The 26,484-nt window shown below is 37.3% G+C and overlaps 1 long non-coding RNA gene across 1 annotated transcript in view; it reads right to left on the bottom strand.

The window, feature by feature from the left end:
- The window catches only part of LOC149230793 (uncharacterized), a 65,039-nt gene that overhangs the window by 37,609 nt on the left and 946 nt on the right, over positions 1-26,484 (bottom strand). The window contains exon 2 of the long non-coding RNA XR_016247397.1: positions 24,567-24,651. This is a non-coding gene — a long non-coding RNA (uncharacterized LOC149230793). The remainder of the gene's footprint in view (positions 1-24,566; positions 24,652-26,484) is intronic.

The following is a 26,484-nucleotide window of genomic DNA, read 5'->3' on the forward strand; positions in this document are numbered from 1 at the left end:
CTAATAGGGCTTCTTATTAATTTGATTTCTCTATTACTTGACAATTTCTTGTGATTAGGTATTTATTCTTCTTTGTTATTACACTACTATCATTAGGACAATTGCCAAAGCACAAAAACACAAGAGAACACAAGATATAGGCGCTCAGCCAGGGCAAAACCCCTAGGTAGGGGAAAACCCAAACAAGAACTCTTCCTTCAGTGGATTCAAATCACAATGAGACAACCAAGACTCTTGACCTAAACCTCTCTCCATCCATCAAGTCAGCCTTTCAATTGAAGTAGTCTTCTTCTAGTATTGTTCTTCAAGAATAAGAGTTTCGATCTTTCTTTAACCAACTCGGCTTCTGCAATTATGCGAAGAAACTTTGGTCTTGCAATTTAACTCTAGCCCTCTAATGATAGAAAATTTCAACCTCTATAATTGTGGAGAATTTCGATCCCGAATTTATGTCTTTCTTCAGTACTTTGTTGTCCTGTATATGATCAAAACTTCGTTGAATGTAACTTCGCTCACTGCAATTTTTGTATTGTAACTTCGCTCACTGCAATTTTTGTACTGTAACTTTGCTCACTATAATTTTTGTATTGTAACTTCGTTGACTGTAATTTATGTACTGTAACTTCCTTGACTCTAGTCTTAATCCAGGTGGATGGTGGTGGCCACTCGCCTATCCCACTTGGACCCCTACCAGTGTCTCTTTCAGTTTTTCAATTTCCTTAATTGTAGCACAATTTACTATTTTTGGCAGTGTTTCGGGTCCTGAACTTCGGGAGCTGTTTTGAGGCAATTGTTATGGAAATCGCATCGATCATTGTAGTAATCAAAGAGATCTTTCCAACAAGGTATCATAAGTGTCAAACGGAGATAATATGACCAAGTTACAACCCTGGGAAGTTGGTTGCCCAACTAACCCCAACAAGGCCCATAAACTCTTGGTGTTACATCTCTTATTGTTCAATAGTAAAAAAGCCCTTGAACCTCATTGTAACTTAGTTCAGAGGCATGTAGTCGCCACATCTCTTCTCAGAGATAAGCTACCATCGCCCAAGCTAGTCTTATTTCCATTCTGTTTGTAAGCATATTTCAGTATTTGATATTAATGAAATGAAGTGTTATTTCTATTGCATCTCTGTATTTATGGTTATATTTGTAATTTGTTGTGTTCCTGTTTAAATCCGGATCAATTCCATACAACCTTGTTGACTACTACCTCTTTGGGTCGACTTCACTGGGGTATATATAGTGGTTTGTGTCTGTACATTGAGCCGACATGTCTAGTAGGAGAAGTCGACTTGAGATTGAAGGCAAATTTGCTTGAGGCCGACTTGATGGTGGAGGAGATAACATGCCTCAAACAATTTTCTTTTTTTAATACAACGATCCCAAGTAGGGTTTACCTAGTTAAATTTGACTTTGACTCAACAAAATCCTAGAGCACATAATGAGTGCTTTGACCTATTGACCATTGACCCAAGCATGAAACCCATGCTTTAATAAGTCAATTAATAAAAATAATAATAAGATTTCTTTTGACAAATATATTAAATCGTGACTCGTACAATTATGAAGACCAATACTAGTTACATTCTTCAACACTCCCTCTTAACGAGGGAGGTATTCATAATTACATTATATATGAAGGTTTATGGAAGATCTCAAAATGAAATGGACTACGAAGAGTTCTAACACACTCAGTGTTGTGGACTAGATACCTGACCAGGGTATTCTATTCAGGTGGGACCACGATGGACTCAAGCTTTCAGCCAGTCTAAGTACCATCAATCTTGCTAACCATCAACCCAGGGATCTAGGTGTGTATCAAAGGTCAGAGCTCCATGACCAATGCCACCCTCCCTCTTCGGGATCTAGACATCATGAACATAAGTCAGCCAAATGTCCTCCCATGCATCCGCCATTAGATGCTTCATCTCTCCCTAAACTAGATATATCCATTTTTCCAAGCATGCTTCAAAGTGTTCAAACTTCTTATGGAGAAATTTACCTGTACAAACACAACCCCAATGAGTAATAAACTTTCAAATATACATACAAGTAAACGCAAACCTTCTGGGTCTTCAATCATTTTGATGTTAATCATAACAAATTCTTTCGGAAACAATCACATAGGAGCAACTTCGTCGACGCATTTCGAACCATCCAGTGTGGTTCATCTTCAGGACAAGATGATGAATCAGATCCAGGCATTGAAATAAATAGATGAAGAGAGCAACTAACTAGCCGTTAGAAAAAACAGCTAGTTTGACTAGGTTATTTATTTTCTATTTTTGATTTTAATTTGTTTAATTTTAATTAAAAAGGATTTTAATTATTATTAATATATATATATATATATATATATATTAAATGCTATAATAAAATAAATAAATAAATGCATAAAAACGAATAATAATTATAAAAACAAAATAATGAATTTATCCCTTTATTAATGTTAATTATTATTGTAATATAGATATTATTTATCTAATAAAATCATAATATAGATATTATTTAATTTAATATAATATAGATTTTATTTAATTTAATAAAATTATAATGTAGACATTATTAATTTTATTATTATAATATAGATATTAATTTAAATTAACATCTATATTATTTAATATAGATATTAGAGGAAACAACAAGAACGACAACAACAAAACACACACACACACACATATATATATAAGAGATCAGGGCAGGGAGCCAACACCTACTGATGCTCCAACCATCGTCTCTGTTAAAATTAATGGGCCTTTTTTCAATTTCTAAGGCCTCTCTGAATTTACGATGATGAAAATGGTCAACCCTAGCTATGACTTTAGCCTCTTCTATACAAATGTGATGATTGGTCTTTTCTACATGTTTTGCCAAGGTTGAGGAGCGAGACCTCCCATGTTTGATGTCCGCAGCATGTTCACAAATCCTCTGATTTATTGATCGACCAGTCTCTCCAGTGTAAGGAGTCCCACAAGAACAAGGAATAATATAAACTCCCTTCACATCCTTGGGGTTAACCAAGTCCTTGACAGAACGAAGAGAACTTCGAATAGTGCGAAGGGGTCTGCAGGAAGAAGGAATATTATATTTCTTCAAGATCTTTGCGATTTTGTCTGTGGTCCCCTGAATAAAAGAAAGATGAACCCCATAAGCTCGACCCTTGGGATCGATCCTCTTCATAGGTCCTATTTCCGCATTATGGAAAGCTCTCAGACTGTGGGATTTGCTATAGCCATTATTTTTAAATACCTTAAGGAGATGGGTTTTTTCATCATCAAAATGATTATAATCGGAAACTCATAAAGCCCTAGTGGCTAAGGTGTTGAGAACACCTAGTTTCTGAGCTGGGAAACTATGGGAATTTGCATGAAGATATTGCTCTGTGTGAGTTTTTTTCCGAAAAACTTGGTGACAGAAAGAACCATCCTTTTTTGAAATAAGAACATCAAGGAAATGAAGGCTACCATCAACCTCAATTTCCATGGTGAACTTTATGGAACCTGACTGATTGTTAAGGTGATGGAAAAATAACTCTAACTTATCTTTACCATGAGACCAAACGGTACACGTCTCATTCACAAACCTTTTCCACAGCTTAGGTTGGAAAAGTGTCGATGACAAGGCTTTGGATTCAAAGAATTCCATAAAGAGATTAGCAACCACAGGGGAAAGGGGGGAACCCATAGCAACAACACAAGTTTGTTCATAAAATTCTCCCTTAAAACTAAGGAAAGTAGAGGTAAGGCAAATCTTGACTAAAAACGTAGTATCAGGATCCGTGATACGACTAACGACATCAATGGCCTCATTAATAGGAATATTAGTGAATAATGAGACCACATCGAAACTAACTAACATATCACTTGGATCAATTCTAATATCCTCTAATTCATTAATAAAGGAGGACGAATCTTTAACGAAGGACTCGGTCCGACCAACAAGAGGCTTAAGCTTTATTAGCAAGAAATTTAGCGAGAAGATAAGTCGGCCCTCCTATAGTGTTGACTATGGGGCGCAAGGGAGCCCCTTCCTTATGGATTTTGGGAAGACCATAAATCCTAGGAGTGAGAGGACTGCTCTTAATAAGTTTCTTACTCAGAGAGCTAACAGTGCAACTAGATTTTATGGCTAGTGCGACTATCTTAGAAACCTTTTTCAACTGATTTTTAGCCAGCTTCCTATAGCTCCCGCTATTACAAAGGTGATCTAACATTTTATTGCAGTAATCCACCCTGTTAAGGATAACAGCTGCACCTCCTTTGTCAGCTTTAAGAACAACAATGTCCTTCTTGTTGTTCAAGGATTTAAGAGCTTCGAATTCAGGTTTTGTAAGGTTGTTCCTAGGGGGTTTAGCCTTTCTAAGGATAACTGCACAAGGTTTGCTTGTATCATCATGCTATGAAATACCTCTTGTCAGAAGCTTTCTTTTTTTCAGGAGCACCAAATACAGCCTCAGTACTTAAGTCTTTTTATTTTTGCAAAGCCAACAGTAGTACTTTCATTCATTCTCCAGCTTCATTCTTTTTATTCTTGTCATGCTATGCCCTCCCTCTCAACTGGGGAGATATACTTTTTCTTTTCCTTCATCCAAGCTCCCTCTCAATGCAACAACTTACTTCCTTTATAACATAGGAGAGACTTACAATCTTTCAAGGCTTCATTTCTTTCTGAAGGTCATCTTGATCATCATCATTCTTACAGCTTCCTTCATCATGCTCGTCCTCAACATCTTGAAGATCACGTACTTGTAAAACTTTAATAGCAAGTACAACCAAAATACAAATATATATGGGAGCATGAAGTTAACTATATCAAAATCATATCAATATAATGGAAGCATCAAAACAATTAAACTTAAGACATTGGATACCTAAACCTAGTTAGGTTCATAATCAGCAGGAGACTCATCTTTTTACATTCTAGACTTCAACTTCTTGCTAGGGTTTTTTTCATAAGCCCTAGACTTCAATTACAATATACTTTCAAGATAGATTTTGCTATGGTTTTTGTTATAAACCCTAGATACATTGATAATCAAGTTATCTTACTAGCATATGCATATCTAAGGTTTCATCATTGAAACTTATATCAATACTTAGGTAAACCCTAGAAACAGACATCAATAGATACACAACAATGTTGATCAAGCTAGGGTTTCGATTAAGTGGAAGAATAAATTTAGAGTTTCATTCCAAGGGTCTTGCTTATAAACCCTAATCCACCAAACCCTAAGAGTCTAGGGTTTTGACTTATTAGCAGCAAACCCTAACTTATCACAGTGTTAATGATCTAAGGTTTCAATTTAAGGACAACAAAAACAAACCCTAAAAGTCTAGGATTTTGTTATATCAATATCAAAACCCTAAACATTACAAGAATTGGTTCTTTACTAACAACCCTAAGAGGACTAGGGTTTCAACAATATTGTTAACATATCTTAAGCAAGGATTTCAGTGCGCAAACCCTAAGTAGATTAGGGTTTCATCGACATACCCTTAGGTTAGGGTTTTACAGTGAACCCTAAAGGTTAGGGTTTCATAAACAAAATAGAAAAAGATAATATGATGAGAATAGATTCAATCTAATGATTAATCACCCTATCAAGGATTATTATGGTCCAAAAATCCTAGACAAGAAAGAGTTAGTAACAAATTTTAAAATGACCCCAACTTGTAATATGAAGAAGAATTATAAATCTTTATACATACCTTGAGTTACACTTTATACAAACCTAGTACGTTTTCCTTAACAAAAAAGGGCTCCCTCTTAAATATGATAGCATCTTCATTTGTCAAATTGTCCTTTCAAGTCATCATTCCTGATATGTCCCTGCAATATTTCTTATCAAGTACAACAAAAATATGCAAGTACAATAGTGCGATGATTATCTAGAATCTGAAGAGAGTTTCTAAGGTTTTGAGTTACAAAATCTTGACACCTTTACTATTGCCAAGAATCGTTATAGCTCATGAACTGTCTATAAACCTTAGACAAATGTGAAATAGAGTTTTTAAAAAAACGAATTAGGATTTCATATATATATTAACTATGTTTTACAGCCCTAGATATTAACAACTTTTTAATACAATGAGTATTTGCCAACATATGCAACTAAACATTCCATACCTTAAGATTACATACCTTCATCCTTGAAGTTCTATTGAGCTTGATGCCTTTTCTTGTAAACTTGAAAAACATATATTAAATGACTAAAAACACAAAGAGTAATATCAATACTTACTTGATTTAGATGAGGACTTCAAGTTGTTCCAAAATGTTGGATGTTTTTCTTGACTGTAGTAGAGGCTTCCACAAATGAGCTACTACCGTTCTTCAAATATATTCCTCTTCACACAGATATAGATTGGTTGTTTTTGCTTGCTCAATTATAGGCTATCTCAAAGATCTTCATTCACTTTGCTAGATACCAATTCCAATAAATATGTAGACGTTTTACAAATTGCAAGATTGACTATATCTTACTGAATCACACTTCATATGTGATATAGATTGGTTGTTTTTGCTTGCTCAATTATAGGCTATCTCAAAGATCTTCATTCACTTTGCTAGATACCAATTCCAATAAATATGTAGACGTTTTACAAATTGCAAGATTGACTATATCTTACTGAATCACACTTCATATGTGATCCTTCCAGGTCCGCTCTTTTTGTTACTGTAAGGGCTCAAACTCCTTACATAAATTTGCAGGACTGTGACCTTTTTCACAAGAGTTTCGGCTTCTTCCATAGTGACTGATACTTCACAACAGGTCATACATATAGGTCTTTAAAACTTTATATAGTTTAGTTCTGCTTGTTATCTTCAATTAGGCTATTTGCTAGTTGTAAGAACTATCTTTAATCCGTAAGTAATATAATTTGGTCACCCTCATGTTACAAAGTACTATAACTTCAAATTTCAAGAAATTTCAAATATTAAGTTTTATGCCCAGACTCTCGCTTTCTTGTGCAATGAACTTGGCCTTGTCTAGGTTAGATGCCTAGCGTTTCAGTGATTAGAAACAGTGCCTCTCAACTCCTTTCTTTAATTTTTTATCTGCGGCCCAAAACACCCAGGTCTGCGGCCTAGTTGCAGAGGTATAGATTCATATTTTATGCCCAAAATGTGTTGAAATAGTTCGGTTCATCCTTTTTGAATGGCTTGGCCTTTTTCAGTGCTCCAAACAAAACATTTTTATGCCTTCACTCTTTCTGTAGCCATATTATAGTGGTTAGGGCTAGTTTATAGTCCCCAGAATTTTTGATTCACTTCTTTTAGTTGACCAGACTTCTTTGCCATGACTTGTAGCCTTTGTGATCTCTTTCCTGCACTTATGCAAATGACCCATGCTTTGATTCCATGTTGAGAAATCTAGAGCAATACTGATAGGGTTGCTTATTAATTTGATTTCTCTATTACTTGACAATTTCTTGCGATTAGGTATTTCTTCTTCTTCTTTGTTATTACATTATTATCATCAAGACAATTGCCAAAGCACAAAAACACAAGAGAACACAAGATATAGGCGCTCAGCCAGGGCAAAACCCCTAGGTAAGTGAAAACCCTGTCAAGAAATATTTCTTCAATAGATTCAAATCATAGTGAGACAACCAAGACTCTTGACCTAAACCTCTCTCCATCCATCAAGTCATCCTTTCAATTGAAGTAGTCTTCTTCCAATACTAATCTTCAAGAATAAGAGTTTTGTTCCTTCTTTAACCAACTTCGGCTTCTACAATTATAAGAAGAAACTTTGGTCCTGCAACTGCAATAATAGAAAATTTTGACCTCTGTAATTGTGAAGAATTTCGATCTTGAATTTATGTCTTGCTTCAATACTTTGTTGTCCTGTATTTGATCAAAACTTCGTTGACTGTAATTTTTGTACTGTAATTTTGTTGAATGTAGTCCATGCGAACTTGTTGACTACTACCTCTTTGGGTCGACTTCACTGGGGTATATATAGTGGTTTTTGTCTATACATTGGGCCGACCTGTCTAGTAGGAGAAGCTGACTTGATATTGAAGCCAAATTTGCTTGAGGACGACTTGATTGTGGAGGAGATAACAAGAACTCAAACAATTTTCTTTCTTTAATACAATGATCCCAAGAAGGGTTTACATTATTAAATTTGACTTTGACTCAACAAAATCCTAGAGCACATAATGAGTGCTTTGACCTATTGACCATTGACCCAAGCATGAAACCCATGCTTTAATAAGTCAATTTAATAATAATAATAAAATTTATTTTGACAAATATATTACATAATGACTCAAGTACAATTCTTAAGACCGATAATAGTTACATTCTTCAACACTATCTTCTATTGGAAAATTCATCCTAGATCGCTCTTTCCACCATTTGACCTATCAAGTATAGGTGCCTCAACATCATCCACCATGGTGCCTCCATTTAAATTTAGCGGAGGCTCTAGTCCCACTACAAGTAGTATACCCACATCCACTTCAAGAGGTTCAAATCCTATGTCTATATATGGGTCTTTGCGTCCATCCCTTGGCCCTAGTGCCTCTGTTGGTATTCATTCACACCCAATGTTGGGTTCCCTTTTGGTTGGAATGCTAATATTAGGTCCATGCAATTCCCACATAATTGGGGGCACACATGTTTATGATGGGTTCAAAAATCCATGGGGAAGTCAACCTTTACGGATGGTCACCTTTTCAAGGGAATACTAAATTTCCTTGGATTGTCTAAGGGGTTGGGGGTACCATCCCTAGCAACACAATTTATCCTTGGAATAACAACTTCTTGTTGGAAATTGGTTGCCATTGATGTCAACTCAAGCAGCAACTAGAAGAAGCCCCGCATTTGTTGAGGTAAATGAAAGGGAAGATCAGTCAATATGCTAACAAGACCATCATCAGATGATAGTACTTGTCATGTCATTTCTAACATTAGGTGGCACGCCATGTAACTCCTCATGGTTAAGGAGATATGCCTTCTCAAATTTGAAGCCCAAAATGTCTAGTCATGGTGCTCAAATCTATTTAATGACTTGGTCCAAAGATTGGCACAATATTTAATATATTTTATTGGGTGATCTTTGATATATTTTGTTGGGTCATGGTTGTTACTATTCATTAGCCAAGTCGGCCTAAAAAAGGAGTATTTATCTTTGAAAATAATTTTAAGAAAGGGAACTCAGGTCGACCCTATGAGAAATGCAAATTTATTTTTAAAATGATCAAGTCGGCTCCACCTATTTAGGGGTGTTTTTAGGGCAAGTCAGCCCCCATTTTGACCCCCTCTTTTGTGTATATATAGGGCACTCGGTTGCATTTCAAAAGCCATCAATTTCTCACGCATTATCTTTTTTTTTGTCGATGGCTAAGAGGAGTCACGTTAATCTGAAGGAGGTCGAGTTTCTGAGTGTGTTTGATCATCATTGTTTCATCTTTTATGTGGTGAATTCGCTGGATTGGACAAAGTTTTGTGTGGGTTGTTTAAGGGCTAATTTAGGACATTAAAGGGCTGTGAGGGCAGGTTCTGAGGCCATATATAATCAAAATTTGGACTAGTCTGAGGCCCTTTTGAGGTTGCCAAGGACGTGTTTCAAAACCAATTGAAAGTGCACCAAAAAGAGCCAAGTTCACCTTGAGCAGACTACAGGAGGAGGCCGCAGTAGGGCATGTAGCATCCGCAAGAGGAGACCGCAGTAAAGAATTATCTAGGGCACAGGAGAGGCCGAAGTTAGGCCTATGGAAGGAGGTCCAGTTCAGGCCTGTTCTTGCCGCAGGATAAGGAGAGACAAAGGCTAAGTTTTTGGGCTACATGAAGATCTAATCAGGCCGCATTGATCCACAATTAAAGAGGCCAATATAAGGTCATTCAAGGCCAAATTGTTGACCCAAACAACCTCATCTGAGGAAAATTATAAGGACAGCTTTAGAGGCCTATCTAAAGGGTTGTTTGAGGGTTTGATCAGACCAAATTTCTTGTGTGTAAGCTAAGCTCCAAGGCAGAATCTTGAGGCAGTTCAAGGACCAAGGGTTTGAGTATTATGGAGGTTATTCTACGACGGTTCGAGTCTTACTAAGAATTAGTGTAGCACAAATCTTATAAGACCCACGAGTACTTGTGGGTCTTGACAGGTTTTATAGCAAGACGAGTCGCTCGCATAAAACCCACGATTTCTACCCATACCCACCAAAACTCGCATAAAACTCGGCTACCCGCATTGAACCTATGAAGAACTGCATATGACCCACATAAGACCCATGGAGACCCTCAAAATTTGATTTTTTTCTTTTTTGTGCTTAAAATATACAATATTTCAAGTTTTTCCTGTATTTTACCAAGTCTTATATGGGTCACCGAGTCAATAGCCAGACAAGTCTTATACAAGTACAAGTCATGCAACATTGCTAAGAATATTGAGGACTACTAAGTTGTTACTGATGTCATGCTCATGTGGGGCCATTACATGACTAAGATGTACTCAAAGCATGTGTGAGTGCTAAGGAGATTACAGTCAATGATGATGAAGTTGTTGCTAAGGAGATTGTTGATATGCTACTGATCAAAGTATGTGCTATTTTTAGATCAGATCACAAAAGTTTCGCATGTTGTTGTATATAGTTGTGAAAGTTTTGTGGCAAAGGATACACTACTATTCATATGTCGCCATGTTACTAGCCTTGTATTTGAGATTGATGTAGCTTCCATATTGTTTCATATGCTAAGTGGAGTGGTCTGAAATTGTCTCTTGAGTTTATGAAGTACTAGTTCAATCAGTGAGCTTCTGAGCTTGATGTGTTGGCTATTGATATTCAGAGATGCTGAGGGATGAGGTTGCTACTTGTTGTGCTTTTAAATGTAAAATACATAATGTATTGTAGATGATATTTTATTGATAAGATGATAGAACAAGGATGATTGAATGTTACAATGAAGGCCCGCTTATATACCTAGATAGGTGCCCCTTCATGACTGGGCATGCCTTTAGACATGCCTTTTAACTAATGACTATTAAAATAATTATTACTTTGATTATTTATTATTTACTTTTATTTTTATTGAAATTGTATCCATAACATTGCCCCTCTCTTCAAAAAACTTTGTCCTCAAAGCTTAATTGCCACAATTTCCTTCACCTTGCCCACTCATTCAGGTATGTGTAAGTGGTACTTGTTGAGCTTAATCCATTTTCCTCTCACTTTTTTTAATATATATATATATATTAAAGTTATATCACTATAACTTTATAATAAATTATATATCAATTATAATTATACAATTATCATTGTTATATAATTATATTAAAACTGATTATATCTAATTATATAATTTTAGATTAATATGAATTATATATCAATATAACTTATAACTATGGTAATTATATACCAAGATAATCCATTGTTCCAACGTGCGGGGAATGAAAGGTTGACCAACGGCAATGGTCAACGAAGGGTGTGGCGACTTGAAGTGGATATGACACCGCCGCAGACAGGGTTGTCGAGGATGTAGCAAGAGACAGACGCGGTCGGGGAAACACAGGCGGACAGCACAAGCCTATGGCAAGGTAATACGCAAACGACGGTGTAGATGACAGAGTGGTCTAGAGTTGAACAGCGGAGTGATGGTGCGGACGACGAACGAGCTGGAAGTCGCATCAATGAAATCTCGAAGTTGGAAAAGTTGTTTCTCAATTCCACGTTTTCCTTGCAAGAATTTTCGTTTTTGATACCAATTGTTATCACTTAGAACTAAAAACTGATACATGTAATTTTCTATCCTAGCCCGATGACAAAGGTCTGTGCTAGTTTAATTTCGTTTTAATTTTCTTCCCGTAGGATTTGGAGTTTTTAAAAGAGTTTTTAACTCAAGTTGTTCTCAACTCCCATTGGTTCCCCTCTAACCATCATTGTTCTATAGCCACCTCTTGTCTTATGTGAGTCATCGTGCCTTTTCGTGATTTCGCAGCGCTATTCCAATTCGCCAATTTCGCAGCGCAATCATAACTAGGCAGTTTCGCAGCGCTTCATGATTAGGTAGTTTCGCAGCGCATCATTAAAATTCAAAATTAACAGTGCTGCGAAATCATGGATTCGTACATTCCGCAGCGAATCTTTCCCGAAATGTCAAGTCCGTTAGGTGAGTCATCAGCCATGTCTTCTCATGTCAGCTCATATACCTTTCTTATCACATTTTAACGCTCATTGCCACTATCACCACCACTAGATCTGTTGATATGCACCAATTATTATTCCCAAGAAATTTTACTGTGCATAAACCATAATGATGGTCGTAAGTCCTGCATGAATGAAAAATCTGCAAGATTATATCTTGAAAGGTTTTAAACGGAAGAGTTTAAAATTCAAGCGAGGCTGAAAATTCAAGTGAGGCTGATAATCAAGCGAGGCCGAATAAAAAAAGAAGCTGAATCACAATTCCAATCGGAGCTGGTAGTCTTTGTGTGCGAAGATTTGGAAGAATCCATGGAGAAAAAAGAGCACAGATCCGGCAAATGTCTAAAGACTGAACCCGAAGGCCTGGATATAACGCTGAGAAATGAAGAGGTGAAGAAAGTGTTTAAAAAGGCCGGGTGCTGGAACTTTTGCAAAAAGTTACAAGGAGGACATGCACAGGTAACTAAGGAATTTGCACTTAACTTCACTGGTTTGAATTCAAAGGTAGCCATGTTAGAAGTGCAGGTTTCTCCAGAAGTGATATCTGTTGTGACAGAGATCCCAAGAGGACAAGAGGAATGGTTCAAAAATTTCAAATTTGACATGAATCCTTGCAAGGAGTTTTTGAAGGATGATTATGTAAATGAAGATTTAAGTAAGGCAGTGCCCAGGAATTATGTCAAAGAACATTATGCTCTCTTACTCACCTGCATACAGAAATATTTGACTTGTGAAGGAAGGTATAACAAGGTTTATTCTTACCATTTCAAACTACTTTTGCATTTCACCGGGAAAGTCTCCATAGACTTACCTTTTTATCTGTTCCGTAGTTTGAGTAAGATGTGTGATAAGGTACAACTGAGGAAAGAGGACTGTGAAACCTCTTTGTTTCATCATGGTTTGATTAAACTACTGGTTTTAGATGGGCTCCAAAAGATAGACAAGGATTGGAATTCATTCATTTTTATGGCTGGCTTCAAAAGCCAGACTGGCCTCACTCCCCAACCTGCCAGGGATTTTACAATAGCTGAGCTCCAAACAGAAGTAAGAGCTAAAAGAGTTCCAAAGTCACAAGTAAGAAAACAAGTGAGGCCACTCGTCATCCAAGATCAATCTCAGAAATCAACTAAGGAAAAAGCTCAAGGTAAAAAGACTGTACCTGAAACAAGCACATCTGAAGTAGTCTCAAGGGTAAGAACAAGAAGTCAGATAAATAAGGAAAAAGGTAAAGCTATAGCAGTTGAAGAAAGTCCAGTGTCCAAGGCAAGTTTAAATGATTTATTACAGTCTATTGAATTCGAGCAGTCTCTACTAGTTCAAATCGAATTGATGCAGTCAGAACAAGAAAGCACCAAGAAATCCAAGGCCTCAAAAAGGCTTAATTTTGATGTGCCAGCTAAAGAATTTGTTGTTAAACCTAGAAGACCTATGACAAGGAGATTCCAGCAAGTACAGGAAGCACTGCCAAGAACAGAGGAAACAGGGGAAGAGACACAGAAAAACACAAGCAAAACAGTCATCACATCTCAAGGAGATAATATAGCAGCCATAAAGAGCCAATTAGAATCAGCTAAATATGAGATTGCCAAATTGAAGAAAGCCGCTAGAAAACATGCAGTCATACACGCAAAGTATTATAAAGCTCTATGGAAAGGGAATGAAACCCTAGAAGCTCAGTTGAATTCAGTGGTTGATGGCCATTCACAATTTCACACATGGACAGTACCAGCAATCAAAGAAGCCAAGTACATCAGAAGGATCAATATGCAACTGAGAGCTGGGAATAAGGCTATGAAGAAACAAATTGAAGATCTGAAGGCACAGCTAAGTCAGCTACCTGCTAAATGAGTTTTCATGTCAAGTAAGATTTTGTTTTAAAATTTTGACAAATTTGCTTGATTTTATCTTTCTGAGGAAACATAAATCCCTATTCGACATGTGGAAAGTCTAAAGGAGTTTTTGGCAATCAAGTACTCGGCTAATAAAGGTCTCGGGTTAAAAGCAAGTTGTTTTAAATAACTCAGCAGTTTCGTAGCGCGCTACGAAACTGCTGAAGATGATGATTTCAACGTAAATCAAGCAGTTTTGAATTATAAGCGGGAATTTTGAAAGGCAAACATCTAAAAGGCATACAAGGCATCATCTGAAGCTATCCAACAGTTAACCAGGTCAAGACACGTGGAGATAATATGTATTCGAATCCAACTTTAGATTTTTGTCGTAAAGTGAACACCTTTACCACAGTTCAGGATATATCAAACAGTTTGCCTGCAAGAAACTTTTGCCTGCACACATGTTCATGGGAAAAGCTTACAACGCATCAAGGACGTGGCAGTCTTCTACATTTAGGGTAATTAAAGGCTAAAGGTCATGCTTCTGTGCATTCGAATATTTTGGGGAAAACTGAAGCCGAGAAGCAAGGGTAATCTCCTAATATTTCTGAGCAGTTAAAAAGATTCAGCATCCAAGGTCAACATGGAGCATTAAACATCCATTACAGCCAAACTAAAGGGGAGCAGATGTCAAAGAACGAGGATCATTGTAATTAAAGCCATCATGCATGTAATATGGAGTTAGAGTCATAGTAGATTCAGATCTCTAAAAAAAACTCCAGTCAGCACCTTGTTGTATTTATTAGTTAGTTAAAGGGTTAATAGGTGTCATTAGAAGTAGTTTTCGAATTCCCCTCATGCTGGAGGAGGAATCTCAATCAGTTAGAATAAGAGTTCTATATATAGCTGAAACAGCAATGTAAAGGGGGTTGGAAAATTTTATGATACAGCTTGTATTTGGCTTATGTAAAGACTCATTTTCAGTAATATAATTTTGACTTTACTTCTCAGGATTCATGAAGGATTTCTTATGTTCAGAATATGTGGTCTTGTCCTTTCCATAATTTTTACAGTGGTATAGATGTATAATCACTCAGAATTCACTGAATGTGCTCTGATTTCCTGTATGCATTTATAAACTGTGGTCCCATATGAGTTATGTTCTGAATGTCTAAATGCTGAGTGCCCTGACTTCCATGTAAGGTTGAGTTCATTGTTATATTGAGGTGTTGTTGACTCCATAAGCCCAATGGATGTTTACTGATCATGTTCAACCATTCATATTTTTCACTTGTTTCATAGAGTTAGCCATCTCATCTTTATCAAAATCATTAACCTTTGAGAGAGCCCTCTCAGGTTGAGGAGGCTAAGCCTCAGCCTAAAGATTGGTTTGAAATAGTTACTTGAAGTCTTCCTGGTCTGCAGTCTTCCAGGGTCTGATTTTGAGATAACACCAATGTCGAGGAACAAGAACAGTGTTGCGATAAGATTTCAAAAACTCAAGCAACATTGGATTCACCCATGTTGCATCACAAACCTCGACAACATCTGGCCTGGAACAAAGTTGTTTAAGTTCCGCAATCTTCATTTTTTGTTGAAGCTTCTTTTTATTTGAAATCCCTTTTTCTTTATTCTGCTGCTCTTGTTCATCCTCCTCATCTGAATCAGAGTCTGCATGTTTCTTCGCTGCCAAACTCAAAGTTGCATCCTTCCTTTCTTCATCATCCTTCTTTCCAGCCGGCATTGCATCTCCGAATGTAAAGTTTTCAAACTCATTTTAGCATAACCATTAATTGTTTCGAGATGTTTGAGTGGTGCCAACCTCATTGGACTTCATATGGAGAGAAAGTAAGAATTTAGATCCGATTCAAAATTCAGCAGACTTAACAATTTTCAAAATTACATGGTTGGTAGATTGCAAGGTTTCCACTAGATATCATGTATGAGGGTATGGAATTGGCATTTAATCAAGAGCATCAACCCTTCTATGTATCTTGATATTGGGTACATTAATTGCTGAATTCCTTTGTCATGAACCTAGTGTCACCAATGGCTTGAATGAAGTGTACATTGTCACCAGGGTCATGAAAGAGGAGTACAACAATCAATGCAATCACAGCTAGACACTAGTACCATATGATCAAATTGTAGAGTCTAGACTCTAGAGTATAGACTCTAGACTTTGACACTATAGTTACTCATTATACTATGCTTATTTTGCACTCTAAAGGGCATTTAGAGCCTTTCGTTGATGTAACTTGGTTCAATGATGTATCACACTCAGTGCTATTTTGGTTATATGCACTCTTACTTGCTACATAAATGAGAAACTTGGGATGTTTGAGTATAAATGGTTTGGATTCATATGGATGCACATGAAACTGTGTGTGTGTTTTATCAAAATTCGAATATGTTTTATTCGACTGGTTTTTCAGTCTGGGGCAAAAACTTGACATCTACTTTTCCAAACCAGTATTTAATTTTCTGGCTGTTGTCCTCAAACTTTTGGACCATCTACATAATGATAACATCATTTGCTAGACAACTTCCCAATGACTAAGTGGCTGCTCTTTTCTTAGTCTGAAAGCGATCTCTCTCTTGAAGGACATCCTATTTCCTTCTCAGCAACAAACATCATCCTCAAGGTTGGGTGCTGTCCACTTTGGTATGATACCCTCCCTCAAAGTCATTTTTTCTTGCACACTTACTTTTACTGCACAAAGCATGATGGCCTTTCAGGGGAAACAGACCTTAGAAGACAAGAATTTTCACACTAAAAAACTCTTAGTTTCCCATTCCATATGAACATAGAATTATGGCACAAAAATTGTTTCCATGTTGGCTAAGGAGGAAGAGGGTGTTGAAAATTGGTAGCTATGGTTGGTCTTTTCATTAGCAAAATCCAAATGAGAAAATTTGAATTTAAAATAATTGGTTTATTACCCCACAAAGTGTCTGAGTCGGACCTCCTAGATCATGTCGGCCTGCCCAAGAGACACATCTTTTCGCTTGGACAAATAACTATATATTGAGTCTATTCACTCTCCAAGGCAGATTTTGCATCTCTGAGCTGAGGCATTTGCGAGTGGACTGAGGCATCTTATGTCCGTGGTATGCAAGCTTCTCTGTGGCACTTATTTCTATGGTATGTGAGCTTCCCTGTGGCACTTATATCTGTGAATGTGTGAGCTTCTCTGTGGCACTTATATCTGTGGTATGTGAGCTTCTCTATGACACTCATCTCTGTAACATGCGAGCTTCTTTGTGGCACTCATCTCTGTCGTATTTGAGCTTCTCTGTGGCAAGCAAGATTCTCAGAGGCACTTATCTCTGTCGTATGCGAGCTTCTCTGTGACTCACTGTCTCTATGGGAAAGCAAAGGACTGTGGCACTTAGGCCCCTCAATTGCAGACTTTGATTATGAACCAACGTTGACTATTTCTCTCTCCCTTGTCTGGTTTTGACTTGGAAAACATTGAGGGCAGAGATTGATGTTTTGATTGAATATTCTGATATACATTTTGAAGAACTGAATTCTCTCTCATAGGGAAAGATTTGCTGGGTTTTCCCCTTTCGGGTTTTGCCCTGGCCGCTGGCCTAATTTCTGGTGTCTCTTGTCTTATTGATTACTGTGATCTCTACTGCTGCTCTATTGTTATGGTTAAAAATTTTCATGTATGACTACTTGATAATTGGAATGTTATAAAGAAATCAAATTGTATCATTTGAAGTAGTTATCAGATTGAAAAATTGTATTAGTTTGTTTCTACTAGAAAACTCAACAATGTATCAAAACTATGGTGAAGAAAGGAGCACTGAGATCACCCTTTTGAGGAAGCCCTAAGAAGGCCTAAGTCTGAAAAAGTCCTGGTTCAATTTGCAAAAGATCAATAGTCTTGGTTATGGAAGGATGAAACCCTATATCACAGTTTGCAAAGAGATCAAGGGCTAATATCATTCAGGGAAAATTCTTGAGGAAAGTATTAATTGCAAGCTCTTGATATCTGTGGAAGGTGACCAAGTCCGAAGCCTATAATCAATGTGGAAGACTGAACTTCTTTATCTCTGTGAGAAGGAAACAGGTTCAAGATTCTTTGTCTCTGTGGAATGGACAAGTCCGAGCCTCTTCTCTTTGTGAAACAAGGTCCGAAGAAGCTACAAGTCTGAGTTTGTTACTTGAGTGATCAAAGTATCCAAAAAGGATTGAGTGTACTCCAGAAGTTTGTGTTGACATCACTATGAAAAAGGCAAAGAATGAAAGAAGTCAAGGATCTGAACTCTATCCATGTGGTATAGTCAAGAAGGAAGTCCAAAGCCCCTTGTAAGGAAGAAGTCTGAGGTTGTTCAAGCATATCTGAGCCTCTCTGTTCTAGTGGAAGAAGTCCAAGGAAGGCATATAACAGATTTTGATCCATATATATCTATACATATATATAATGAACAGCTGGGAAACATTCTTGTGTAGCTGGTGGATACCTGTGAAAGGTTGTCTTTATTCTCTTAGGAATGATTTGAAGGACTGATGCCCCCAATTTATTAATCTAATGCTCAAGGACGTTGCAATCCTGATCGTTCAAGAATTATGTCTAATCGAAGACAATGGAGTTTTAGCAAATCTTTGTACAGGAAGAAGTGTTGACCATTGGAGCAAAATCAGGAATTAAGGTATGTACCTATGACTCTTTTGGATCATGTTTTTCTTGAAAAGATCTGTGATAAGACTGAAGATGATATTGCTTGGCTCCTAAGTCTTCATACAAAGCACATTACAAGGATAGATATCTGGAAAAATAATCCAAAGATTTATGTCTCCCTGAACTCTTTGGTATTAATAACCCTTGTTTGAAATATTTGATATCTTATCTCCATTAGAGAAGTTCTGACGAAATGTGGGTCTGAGTTTTACATCATAATACTCTTTGGAACTGAAATGCCTCAACCTGAAGACAGTACCTTACAAACTTCATGTTTTACCTAAAAGACAGTGTGCTTACATTTGAAAATGAGTGGTATGATACATTCAAACATGATATGGGCTGATCCTGTGTATAAAATACTTAAGTTTACAAAGATTACCATCAACAATTGCCATTCGAGATTAAACGCTGAAGTATTGAACTTGAGGATGTCTCATCATAATCCTCACAGAAATATTGGTTGTATATGACATGAAAATGGTCTAGGACATCTCTTCGATTTGAGCTGTGAAAGAAGTATTGCTTGAAGAACGATATTTTTTTTGGATGATCGGTCTTATCATAACACCTTTTGATGAAATGAAAAAAAAAAGGTCAAATGCCTCTTCAAGATTGAATTACAGTTGGACCAAAGTCTACTTGATTGAGGAACTTGTCTAAGCTAGAATACATGACTGCTAAAATAGAAGGAATCGTGTGACTTTTATTGGAAAGTTGCATGAAGGCAGGACATTACTTTGAAGGCTTGAAAAAGGCCTGGAAGAAGACGAGCTGTCATCATATATCATTGAAAGCAAAGTCACCTCATTTACCTTCTTTGAAAATCCTGCTAAATCTGAAGATGTCAAGCCTTGAATACCTGAGTCTCTCTCTTGATATATTAAGCAATTGCATGAATTTTATAGTAAAAAGCTAAGATCTGGATGACGAAAATTCATTGCAAGTTTTCAGGAAGCAGATGTTGCTATTGTTATAATGATTTATGAAAGGCTTCTTAATTTGATTAGATCAAAGGATCATCATTAATGCTAATAATTGAAAATGTAGGGTTTGTAAACGCTAGCAAGCAACAAGACTTGGATAATAAATTGAAAGGTTTCTTGATTTTGATTAGATCAAAGGATCATCATTAATTCTAATAATTGAAGATATAGGGTTTGTAAACACTAGCAAGCAACAAGACTTGGGTAAGAAATTGATTGCTTCTGCTGATAGAAGAAACCCTAAATCCATCAAAGAAGAACCTCATGATAATGATGTGGACAAGGTCGATTTGCAAGAAGGCTAAAGTTCAAGAGGGAGCTGACATGTTCTCAAAAGATAAGTATCTTGTATCTCTCTTATTTTAAATCATTAATGTTATTGCTGTTCTTCTTGTCCTTGTATATCTTGTTTGGTTGTATTTGTTCTTCCTCGGCCTCCGAGTGCGGATTGTAGGTACATGTTGAAGCCTGACAAGGCTGTGGCAATAAATGAAAAGATTGGAAGAACAAAACTTGTGACTGTGACAAGAAGACTCGTGTTGAAAAGATATTATTAGATGATCCCTGGACTTAGAGGGAGTAGACAATCATCCAGATTAAAGCTTGTTTGGATCTATGACAAAAAGAATCCAGTTGTGACTTCCAAATGGAAGATGGTTGGAAGTGCCAAGCGAGGGATTACCTCAGTAAGAGGGAAAAGAATATGAAGATAGACACCTCATGCATGGTTGATGGCTATTTGTAGCGATATTGATTCGTTGTTCAAGATGAGCCCATGATTAGGTCTGAGGACCTCTTTGTCCATTGTAAGAGGGAGATGATAAAAGGATCTTGATCTAATGCATGACTACCTAAGATTAGAAGACTGATGAAATCTTTGCTGAGATCCTTTAGAAGTTTGGCATGATGGACTATGAGTTCATGGACACTCTCGTGATGACAAATTTGAAGAAGCTACGAGATTGTGTTTCTAATATAGTTGATCCCTCTGTGTATTGCAAATTGATTGGCTTGTTGAACTATCTGATGAACACAAGATCTTATATCTGTTATGTTGATCCAATTCTTGGTTGAGCCCCAACATGTGCATTAGGTTGCAGCAAATATTGAGATATCGGCATGGCACCATTGATTATGCTTTGAGATATGTTTCTAATATGGAAGTTGCATGGTTCTACTAATGTTGATTGGGTTGGATGCACTGATGATAGAAAGAGCGCTTCTAGTTTCTTCTTTTGGCTTGGGCTCTGGCATCTACTATGATTTCATGATCAAGTAAGAAGCAAACTTTTGTTACTCTTAGTGCAGTTGAAGCTAAGTATATAGTTGCATGTTCAACCTGTTGTGAATCTGTGTAGCTTCATAAGCTATTTGTTGGTTTGATCGATCAAGTGTTGGAATCAACTATTGTATATTGTGATAATCAAAATGTGTAAAGCTTTCTGAGAATCTTGTTGTTCATGGTCAAGTCGAAGCATAATGAGATTTGTACCCAGGATGTTGTCCAAATAAGGGTTGTGAGGCTCGAATACATTTTTATTGATGAGCAGGGTGTTGATGTTTTGATAAAATCCACTATCCCAGATGAAGTTTGTTTGCTTATAAGAAAAGCTTGGAATGATTAAGAATCCCTCTCTTGGAGAGAGAGAGCTTTGAATGTATAGCATCATGAATCTTCCTTGGGTTGTAGCTGAGAGACCACATGGTCAGGAATATTATCACTCCCTTAGGTCAGTTGACCAAGAGGCCAGTAAGTTTGGTTAGGGAGCTTGGTTCTGAGGCATGAAGTGATCCCTTGGGTCATGATGACTGAGAGACCAATGAGTTTGGTCGGGAACACTGATTTTGTGATCCCTCCCTTAGGTAGTTACCGAAAGACCAATGGATTGGTCAGGGAGATTGATCTTGAGTTCCCTTCCTTGGGTCGTTGACTGAGAGGCCAATGAGTTTGGTTGGGAAGGATGAGTTCTCTCCCTTGGTTCGTGGACTGAGAGACTATATAGTCGAGGAGATTGATGTCAAGATAAGGATTCCTCCCTTGGGTCGTGGATAGAGAGACCTTTGTTTAAGGTCGAGGAGATGGATCCTGTGTATACTCTCTTGGGTCATTGAGCTTGACTAAGAAACCATTGCATATGGTTGGAGAGTTTGGCCTCATGAACGATATCGGTTGATCCCATTGGTCAATTGCGCACTGACCTTGATGCCATTGGGTTTTGGCTTATGGGATGAGTTTGATGCTATGTATCTTTCCTTATGATGAGACTTGTACATTTGATCTCTCCCTTGGGAAGTTGCTAAGAGACCTATGGATTGGTCATGGAGATTGATATTGAAAGACAGAGAGACTTGTACATCTGATCTCTCCTTTGGGTTGTGGCTGAAGAGACCTATGGATTGGACAGGGAGATTGATATTGAGAGAGAGAATGAAAAACACCTCCCTAGCCAAGAGGGAGTGTTGAAAATTGGTAGTTGTGATTTATGCAAAGTCTGGGTTAAAGAGTATGAAGTACAGTTAGCATAGATTTTTTTCATCATCGAAGAAATATCCAGGCAGATCGACCTGAAGGGATCACATCCTGCCCGCTTATTAGCAGAAACTAACCCTAAGAGCATCGAGGAGAATTGACCCAGTGACCTCCCATTGGCAAGGTGCTTTAGCAACGGGAACTCGACCAATTGGGCTTAACCCTCGGGACTAAGCTAGAATAGTTGTTAGAAACTACAACCTTGCTAATTGTTTTCTTGTGGAAATGTTTCCTAGGATTTATTTTACTTGAAAATACACCATATATCATTATTAAATATAAATCAATACAAATGTAAATCAAGGTTGTCAGATCCTCTTCTAACTTGACTTTTTCTTGTATTTTTTTTTATATTTTTTCGCTTCTAATTTTTTATTGGGCGACTCAAATATCTTCTAGATGCTTCTAAATGCCTCTCAAGTTATAAGAAAGAGGATTTTTTTTAGTGGGGCTGCGTAATGTTCAAGCCTATGGCCCTAGTGTTGATATGCAATTCATGGTAATGTTTAAGTAGAAGTGACATTCTCCTTTATTTTCCAATCCAATGAAGGTGAAACCACTCTCAAACATCTTGAGCCATTTCATGGTAATGTTAAAAATTTAAGTAAAATTATGAAAAATGGAGAAAGTAGAAAATCTCACTCAAAATCCAGCAAACTTATATGTTTTTCAGGATTTCAGGATTGTGGGGATTGCAATGTTTCCATTGGATTTTGTCATGTACTAGGGTATGGAACTTGTATTTAATCAAGAGAACCAAGCCCTTTATGCAAGGGAGACTCCCAATAATCAAGAGCATGTAGGGCACTAGGGTATGGAACTTGTATTTAATCAAGAGAACCAAGCCCTTTATGCAAGGGAGACTCCCAGTAATCAAGAGCATGTAGGGTACTAGGGTATGGAACTTGTATTTAATCAAGAGCACTAAGGTCGTTCGACTATGTAGGAGGAGACTCCCAATCAAGCATGAGACAAGAAATTAGAAATTTCTCGTGGTTGATTTTGGATATTGCTATTTTCATTATGTGATCATTCATGAGTAAATGTGATGTAAATTTAGAGACTTATAGTGTATGCATTGACAATTGACAATTTAATCATAATGTTATAAGTTAGAATGTATCATATATGCTTTATGATTGCACATATTTCTTAAATGTCCTAATATATATATATATATATTTGTGTTTCCCCGTTTCCAAAATTTGGGGGGGTCACGTTTCGTACCCGTGCCCGTTTCAGAAACTCGTACCCGTTTCCCTGTTTCGTGCAACTTAGGCTGTCACACATGGCCTAAGCTTGTTCCAAAACAAGAAAAGAATATTTATATTTCGAATAAAAGTCAAAATGAACTTACATCCATCTATGGTAACATATCTAGCATGAAAAAGCCCTAAGGGTTAGCTCGAATCTTAGATGAGAGGTCTCAGGATCAAATTGCTTCATGTTGTTTGGGGTTACCAGCTACCTATGCAGCTGTCGGTCGATCTGTCTTCATCCAGAGATTCAGGGGAAGAATGGGAGAGCTCCAAGAGGGCTGGCCTGTTACCAGCACCCCCATTCTTCACTTAGGTGTGTGAGGGTAACACCCCCATTCTTCACTTAGGTGTGTGAGGGTGAGGTGAGATTATTACCTCACCCTCACACACCTAAATGAATAATGGGGGTGCTGGTAACAGACCAGCAATATAGCATGAAATGGTTTATTTATAACGAAAAATCCTCAGATACAAAGGAACACAGGTTTACCCATTTATTCCTGAAATAATGCCAAAACAATAGGATGATGTTTTAAACACTCCCAGACTGCAGTGATTGAAACAATCTCAGAATGGAACCCAGAGAATGTGAATGCCTTTCTAAATATTAAATAACAGTAGCCACTTGAACAACCTTCATTTTGGCATTCGTTACTACATAGAATGCATCTTATGTGTCAACAATCATGTAATTGTCAAACTCGTTGAAATGTTCAGAAGATAGAAAAAATACACAATTATGCGACCCAAAGGAAAAAAAAAACACGAAAACAAGTTCCAGTCTTCTTAGCAATAGCTGGGAAGTTTGAGCAGCGCCTTGTGCAGTGCCAGAGCAATAAAGCAATGCACCAGAAACTGTTTTGAGAATTTATAGAGTACATAGACCAAAACTACAATTTAGAGCAACAAGAATCCAGCTGTGTGCACCAACAAACAATCTAGTTTTCAGAAAAATGTAATACTCGCTTAATGGCATTTTGAGTCCTCTAAGTAATTTGATGGAAGAAAAGAAATTATTGAAAAGAAAGATAATGTTTTATGGTCAGACTTATATCCATTTTGAGTAAAATTCCCTGAATCTGTATCTGAGGAATAAAATTGCATCACCTGATATTGAAAAAGTGGCTTCACACAACTTGACTTGCAGGACTCCTCAATGCATGCTTTTAGATCAACAGGTTCTATGTCTGACCTGAAATCCAATTGCACAAGCCCAGTACCAAATCATTAACATAACACACTTTCAAGAAACATTTAGGAAAATATAATTCGCTTTGTCAGCAAATAAACAATGGATTGAAGACATTCAGACTAATAATCAAAAGACAAGCATCCGTTGATGTGGACCAAGTTTCAGACTCATAGATCAAATTTGCATTGTCTTGACTCTTGACTCTTTACATGGAAAGAATAAAAAGGGCCTGTAACTCACGGAGACCAAATCCCACCATGAAAGAAAAGAATAGAAATAACAAAATATGCATCTACAGCATACAACATACTATGTATGAACCAGATGATAGATCACAGCATATTATGAATCAGACATCATTTTCTGGATCTGATAATATATTTGATGAGACCTTTTTTTGAAATATGCATAGGGTTCAAATCTGGGGCAAACCAGAGAAGTTCCAATTTTTAGAACGTTTATATTTTCGAGAAAAAAATCGATTTTTTGAAACTTGGCCCTTTTCGGAAATGAATTACATTTTTGGAGACCCATTATGGAGATTTGTTCATGGTTCAAAATTTATTAGATTCCAAGACCATGAAATTTTGGTCTGTTTTTAGCACTTTATCTTCAGCAGGTTGGTCATGTTTGGGAGGACCCAGTATGGCAAAAAGCATCAATGATCAATGGCAAATTTCAAGTCATTCTGAAAATTTGATTTTTCAGGGTCCAAATCCACTGTCAGCTTCTAAAGGGTTCTTGGCGGGTCCACATGAAATGCACTTACTATATTTGGAGAGCCTAAGACACATAAGCCTTTAGATTTCCTTCTGACTTTGACTTGGGGTGCACATGTGGAGGAAGCTTCCTCACACTTTTTGTCGATTTCCTGATTGATATTATTGGCCTTGATGAGCTCCCTCCACTCGAGCCTTTACCTGTAATTTTATAGTCCTTTAACTTCATTTGGCTTGAGTTTATGGTGGGCTAATAATTATGGTAAATCTGGTCTTTGGAGGAGTTGCTAAGTTAGAACCAGAGCACACCACATAAGGAACCTTCCTAAGCACATAAGTGGGCCTCATTCTTGTTACTTGTGGCCTAGAAAGGTGCACCCTACTTTGAATGGTTATTGCTTTGTTTAGATGGTAGCCCACCATTCTCTTTTTGACGTGTCCACCATTCTATTTTAGCTTTGGAATGCTATTTATTGCCTCACATGCATACCAAATGTAAAACTAGTTTAATCCTAAAATGCACTACCTATTATTACCTCAAATGGTGCACCCTACTTGAACCTTTGAATTTTTTTCTTCAGTTCCTCGCATACTTATCACTTGTGAAGTGCTTTTATGGAGCTATTATTGGAGTGGGAATATGCTATTTACAAGTACTTCGCTTATTGTAGGAAGAGGGCAAGTTCATGAAGGCTATATGAAGATCATTCATCGCATATTTTTAGATGCAGGTGTTCATAGTATTTCAACAGTTTCTATCTGAGGTAATTGAGCCTATTCTCGGTTACGTCCTGCTGCCCTTGTGCTAACAGTTGGGTGATTTGTTGCTGCCCTTCGGATTAGCTGCTGCTGCCCTCTTGACAGCTCATTTAAGATGCCAAAAGGGTTCTCTTGCTCCTCCTTATCTTCCATGATTGAGCTGTGGGCACCCCTTTTCTTCCGCAGTATAACGTTCTCCCTGTCTTCCGGAAACATCCAGGGTTCATATGTTCACAGACTGGCAGAATGCACAATTCTAAGTATAACGTTCTCCCTGTCTTCCGGAAACATCCAGGGTTCATATGTTCACAGACTGGCAGAATGCACAATTCTAATACCATTGTATTGTCCTCAT

Source organism: Pinus tabuliformis, chromosome J (assembly GCF_031772625.1).
Source record: "Pinus tabuliformis cultivar Carrire ecotype Pingquan chromosome J, CPIR1, whole genome shotgun sequence".
NCBI lineage: Eukaryota > Viridiplantae > Streptophyta > Pinopsida > Pinales > Pinaceae > Pinus > Pinus tabuliformis.